This window comes from Chrysochloris asiatica, unplaced genomic scaffold (assembly GCF_000296735.1).
Source record: "Chrysochloris asiatica unplaced genomic scaffold, ChrAsi1.0 scaffold00250, whole genome shotgun sequence".
NCBI classification, from domain to species: domain Eukaryota; kingdom Metazoa; phylum Chordata; class Mammalia; order Afrosoricida; family Chrysochloridae; genus Chrysochloris; species Chrysochloris asiatica.
The window spans coordinates 1-6,206 of NW_006408768.1; the positions used below are offsets into that span (position 1 = coordinate 1).

At 37.2% G+C, this 6,206-nt stretch overlaps 1 pseudogene; it reads left to right on the top strand.

Moving 5' to 3' along the window:
• The first annotated feature begins 4,262 nt into the window (after positions 1 to 4,262).
• LOC102818086 lies at positions 4,263 to 5,486 on the top strand (annotated as a pseudogene).
• The last annotated feature ends 720 nt before the right edge of the window (positions 5,487 to 6,206 follow it).

Below are 6,206 nucleotides of genomic sequence, written 5' to 3' on the forward strand. Positions count from 1 at the left end.
GTCCTTTGTTTCTCTGGTTATATTTATTCCTAAATATTTCATCCTTTGGATGGCTATTGTAAATGGTATTGTTTTCCTAATTTCCTCTTCAAAGCTGTCTTTATTAGTATAGAGGAATCCAACTGATTTTTGTATGTTGATTTTGTACTCTGACCACTTTGCTGAATCTTCCAAGGAGTTCCAGTTATTTTTTTTGCTGAGTCTTTGTGGCTTTCTGGGTATAGGATCATATGATTTGTAAATAGAGTTTTATTTCTTCTTTACCAACTTGGATGTCTTTAATTTCCCTATCTTGTATTACAGTTCTGGCTAAGACTTCCAACACAGTATTGAATAGGAGTGGTGATAAAGGGCATCCTTGTCTGGCTCCTATTCGCAAAGGGAATGCTTTCAGTGTCTTTCTGTTGAGAGTGATATTGGTTGTTGGTTTTGTATATGCTCTTAGTTTTGGTGAGAAATTTCCCTACAATTCCTACTCTTTTGAGTTTTATTATCAGAAATGGGTGTTGGATTTTGCCAAATGTCTTTTCTGCATCTATTGATATGTTCATGTGATTCTTTTCCTTTTATTTTTCATATGATGGATTATATAGATTGGTTTTCTAATACTGAACCATCTTTGCATCTCTGGTATGAATCCCACTTGGTCATAATGTATTATTATTATTATTATTATTATATGTTGTTGAATTCTATTGGCTAGAATTTTGTTGAGAATTTTTGCATCTATGTTCAAGTGGTATATTGGTCATTGTTTTCTTTCTTAGTGATGTCCTTCCATGAGGATTATGCTTGCTTCATAAAATGCATTAGGAAGTTTTCCATCCTTTTCTATATTCTGGAATAGTTTGAGTAGAATTGGTGTCGGCTCCTCTCTGAATATTTGGTAACATTCACCACTGAAGCTAACTCATAGTGACCCTACACAGGGTTTCCGAGGCTGTAAATCTTTACAGGAGCAGAGAGCCTCATCTTTCTCCTGCAGAGCGGCAGGTAGTTTCAAACTGCCAAACTGGAGGTTAGCAGCCAATTTGTAACCACTACACTACCAGAGCTCCTTTTGGTATGTTGTTATTGTTGTCATGTGCTGGGCAGTTGGTTCCGACTCACAGCGACTCTGTACAGGGTTTCTGAGGCTGTAAATCTTTCCAGGAGCAGAAAGTCTCATCTTTCTCCTGCAGAACAGCTGGTAGTTTTGAACAACTGGTAGTTTTGAACAGCTGGTAGTTTTGACCTTGCAATTTGCAGCCCGATTCATAACCACTACGTTACCAGAGCTCCTCATAGGTCTGTTAGAATGTTTTACTTCACTCTGTGTAATTTTAGGTAGGGCGTGCTTTTCCAAAAATGCATCCATTTCCTCTAGATTTTCAAATTTGTTGGAGTACAATTCTTCATAGTATTTTATTATCCTTTTTATTTCTATTGGTTCTGTTGTGGTATCACTCTTATGGTTTCTTATGTGTGTTTTCCTCCCTCTTTTTTTTTTTTTGTTAGATTTTTCCAATGGTTTGTCAATTTTATTAACCCTTTCAAAGAACCTGCTTCTTGTCTTGTTGATTCTTTCCATAGTTTCTCTGTTTTCTATCTTATTTATATCCGCTCTAATCTTTATGATTTCTTTTCTTCTGGTGACTATAGATTTACTTTGGTAGTCTGTTTCTAATTGTTGGAGATATTGTATTAATGTGTTGATTATGGTTCTTTCTTCCATTTGGATGTGGGTATTTATTGTTCTAAATTGCCCTCTCAGCACTGCTTTTGCTTGTCCCAAAGGTATTAGTATGTCGTGTTTTTATTTTCATTTGTTTCTAAGAATTTTTAATTTTCACTTTTTATTTGTTCTACTATCCAGTAGCTTTTAAGCACTGTATTTGACTATTTTGTTGATCTTCCTATTTTTAATTTCTAATTTTGTAATTCTATGGTTTTATTTGTTTCTTCTTGTTCTCAAATTCCAATCACCCATAAATTATTCCTCTTCATATTGTCACACATAAATCTTAGGCTTTATTCAGATTTTTTCATCCTTTTTTTCTGCTTTTTCTTCTTTGTTAGATGTATTGAGAGATTTGTCTGTAAACTCACTGATTCTGGCTTCCCTCCCTTCAAATCTACTCCTTTGTTCTTTCAGTGTATTGTCCATTTCTGATATTTTAGTATTGATTATCTAGATCACATTTTTTTAGATTTGTATTATCTCCAATCATATACCTATTTGGTTTGATTGTTCCTGTAGCACTTTTCTGACTTCTTCCTTATTTTCCTTGATCTCTCTGTGGATAATTTGGATGCACCTCAATATCATTCTTCAGAATTCTTTTTCAGGTAATTCCATATCCCCCTCCCGCCAATGAAAATTCTAGCTCTTCCTTTTGGTTATTTGTTTTAGCTATTATTTCTTGTTCTTGCACGTGAACAGAAGTTTTCTACTTCTCTTAGGCATTGTGATGCTGTTGTATTTGTATTAATTAGATGAATATATGTTGGTGTATTTTTAAGTACTCTCCAATTGCCTCCAGATAGTTGTGATCTGGAGTTGGGCTTCTCTGTTCACTGCTCTTGCAACTCAAATCAGAGTGTTTTTAGCAGGTGATGATTGTGGGCACTCCTCTGGTGTATAGAAGCTGGCATTGGCTCTTGCCAATGGTGGGGTTTAAGAGGGTGTCATTGCAGTTTGTCTGTATGGTGCAGTTGTTGTCTCTTGTTGGGTGAGACGAGAAGAGAACGAGCTCCCACAACACAAAAGAAGGATCAAAAAAACAAGACCAAAAACAAAAGTTCAAAGACATGAAAACCCAGGGGGAAAAAAAAAAAAACCCATAGGAAAATATGAGTAGGACTTTAGCACCACCTAATGGAGTTTTAGGAGTCCTGGTGTGGCATTGTGGGTTAATGTACCAGACTGCAAAGCTGTTTGAACTTCAAGGTCAGTGGTTCAAGCTCACCAGCTGCTCCTCCTAAACCCTATGCAGGGTCACTATGGGGCAGAATCAACTCAACAGCATTTAACAACAACAATGGACCCTTGCCTTCAAAACTGCCTGAAGAATTTCAAGATGTTCCCGCTGTACCTCTGTGATATAACAAAAAGTTTTGTTTTTCTCCTCTCCTCAAATCCATTCAGCTATTTCACCTAGGGAGAACCAGGCCATGACTGGCCAGACTTGCTTTGGAAGAGACTCCTGTTGCAGGTTCTTCCTGTTGTCTCTTCCCCCTTCAATTCTGTGCCCAATTATCCACTCTGTGCAGATCCCTCCATGTGTGGGACAGAACCTTCCCTGGGGGGTGTCTACTCATACAGATCTCTTCTCTGATCCCTAGAGTGGAGATGAATAGACAGAGCAAAAGAAAAGAATTAAAAAGGAATAATAATAATAATAAAAATACTTGCACCTTTATCTCTGCAGAAGTGTCAGGTTTCTGCAACGGGAGTTCTCTCCTGATCTTCTATCTGCTCATTTCCATTCAAAATGGTTGCAGTAGGGCACATTGTCTGCCCCAAATCAGAAGTCACCTCTTCCCTTGCTTCTGCTCCAAATTTTTCTCCAATTAAGCATTCAATCCACTTATTTATTCCATTATCTGAAGTTCAGAGTTTGAGACCATCCTCTGACTTGGTTTAATCGGTTTTCCATGTTTTTACTGATGGGGGGGTCTGCATAGTCTTTCTACCTAGATCACCATCAAGCCCTGCTCTGTCTTTATTGTTTTTAAATAGATCTTTATATAGAAAAAGATGTACAAAAATATTAATCAATATACTGATGATCAACAATAGAGCTTTAAAAATTGTAAAGATGGTATTATTGGATGTGACTCAGATTTTTGAAAATGCAATGCAGAAAAACTACTGGTTGTGTATACCTGTTGTCAGGTAGATTAATATACATAGTTACTGCCTTATTTCAAAAATATATATTAGATATTTTTAAACAAAGTTTGTACCACAAGATCTGTAGCTTGGTTTCTGCTCACGTATAAACGTGTGTGGCAAAATCTTAATGAGAAAATTTATTTTGATCAATTAGTTCTTATTAAATGTATAAAAAACTAGTGAAAAGAAGATTTAATCCCAGGCCATCTGACTTTAGAATCCATAGATTTTTACTTCTCCAGAAAATATACAAAAATGACAAGGGAAAACACATGGTATTTTTAAACAATGTAGAAAAGTACCTGTTTCTACATGTTTAAGATTCAATCCTGCTTTTCCTGTGAAAGCCACCAGGTTTAGAGGAGTGTGACATTCTCTCCCCACCATGCTGTGTGCTTTTTCACTGATATCAGTGTACACCATAAAGGAAGAATCATCTGGCAAAAAATGTTACTTTGCCTGCTGTGTTCAAGGCTCCCATTCAACCAGATACTATGAATTTTGTTCATACCAACTTGCGCAAAAACAACCCTATGCTGTCAGTGAACTAGCAGATCAATAGACTAGTGCTAAGTCTATTGAATTCCCAGAGTTCAAGGTGGTGGGACTCACTTCTCTAGCCAAAGTGCTTTTGGAAATATGTGTCATGGAGGGCACATGTTTGCACCAGCCAAAACCTGGCATTGCTAGAACTGTAGAGTAAACATAACTTTGAGGTGTTATATCATCTGTTCTACCCTGGCTGTGTCCACCTAACCAGTCTTGGTCATGTATAAAGTTCATAGTCTTGAGTACGTTCTTGAACTTCCTTTGATGGTCAAAGATAAAGTTGGAGTCTACAAGTAGACCAAGGAGGCAGTTTTTCTGCTAAAGAAACTTAAGGCCTGGAATGACATAAAACATGTCTATGCCTCTCAGTGAATGAGAGCTGGTAAAGGCAAAATGAGAAATCATTGTCATATCAAGCACATAGGCCCATGCATTATCTATAAGGAAGACAATGGTATTACCAAGGCCTTCAGAAACATCCCTGGAATTACTCTGCTTAATGTAAGGAAAGCTGAACATTTAAAAACATGCTCCTGGTGGGCATGTGGGATGTTTCTGCATTTGGACTGAAGGTGATTTTCGACAGTTGGATGAATTGTATGGCACTTGGTGCAAAGCTTTGCCTCCCTCAAGAGTAACTACAATCTTCCTATACAATTCTATATTGAGCACAAGATGATTGATGTAGACCTTACCAGAATCTTGAAAAACACCAGGATACATAGAGCCCTCTGAGCACAATGCAAGAAGGTTCATTGCAGAGTCCTGAAGAAGAACTCACTGAAAAACCTGAGACTCACTTGGAAGCTGAATCCATATGGAAAGATCATGAACCAAAACATTATTCTTTTCTTGCCCAGGAATCACAAATTCAAGTGTGGCTAAGGCAGCAGCAGCACTAGAGATCAAATCAGATGAGAAGAGGGTTCCAGGCAAGAAGCCTGTGGTTGGGAAGAAAGAAGGGAAGAAGCCTAAGAAGTCTGTGGTAGGAAAGAAGGTTGCAGCAAGCAAGAAACCAGTAGCTGAGAAAAAGCCAGCAGAAAAGAAGCCTGCTGTATAAACACTTCACATTTGTTTATCCCAAAGAAGTCAAATAATTTTGGACAGAGTATTTTGAATTAAAACAGACCTGGTCAAAGAGGCAGTGAGAGAAAAGGGAAAAAAAGAAAGAAAAGATTCAATCCTTCAAATATCTTTTCATATATTTGTCTCCTCATACACATAATATAATTTCTAGCCACTGAGTTTTGTCTTGGGACAAGAAAAGAAATAATACATGGATTCATCATTTAGTTAGTTTAGTGTGTTTCTTTTCTGTTTTTAGACTTGCCAGGGCATTTTTACGTAATCCTGGTGTGGCACCATAGGATAAGCACTCCACCTCAAGGTTGGTTTCAACTGAAAGATCAGCTGTTCAAACTCACCAATCACTCTCAGAAACTCTAGTGTGGCACTACAGGATAATGCGCTGGTCCCCAAGTTCAGTTTGAATTACATGGTTGGTGGTTCAAATTCACCAGCTGTTCCTCAGAAACTTTATATAAGGAGGGACTCTATGAATCAGAACTGACATGACACACTTAACAGCAAGGCATTTTTAAATTGGCAAGTGTATAGCAAAAGAAGGACTTTCTTTTCATTTATTGAAAATTTAAGTGTTGGAGTATAGTTAATGACTGCAAACAGAAGCAAATCAGGATTTGGGGAGATAATTGGCAATATAATATTTAAAACACCAAACAGCATAAATGGCCTAATGTGTTTTGAAAGGTATCTAATT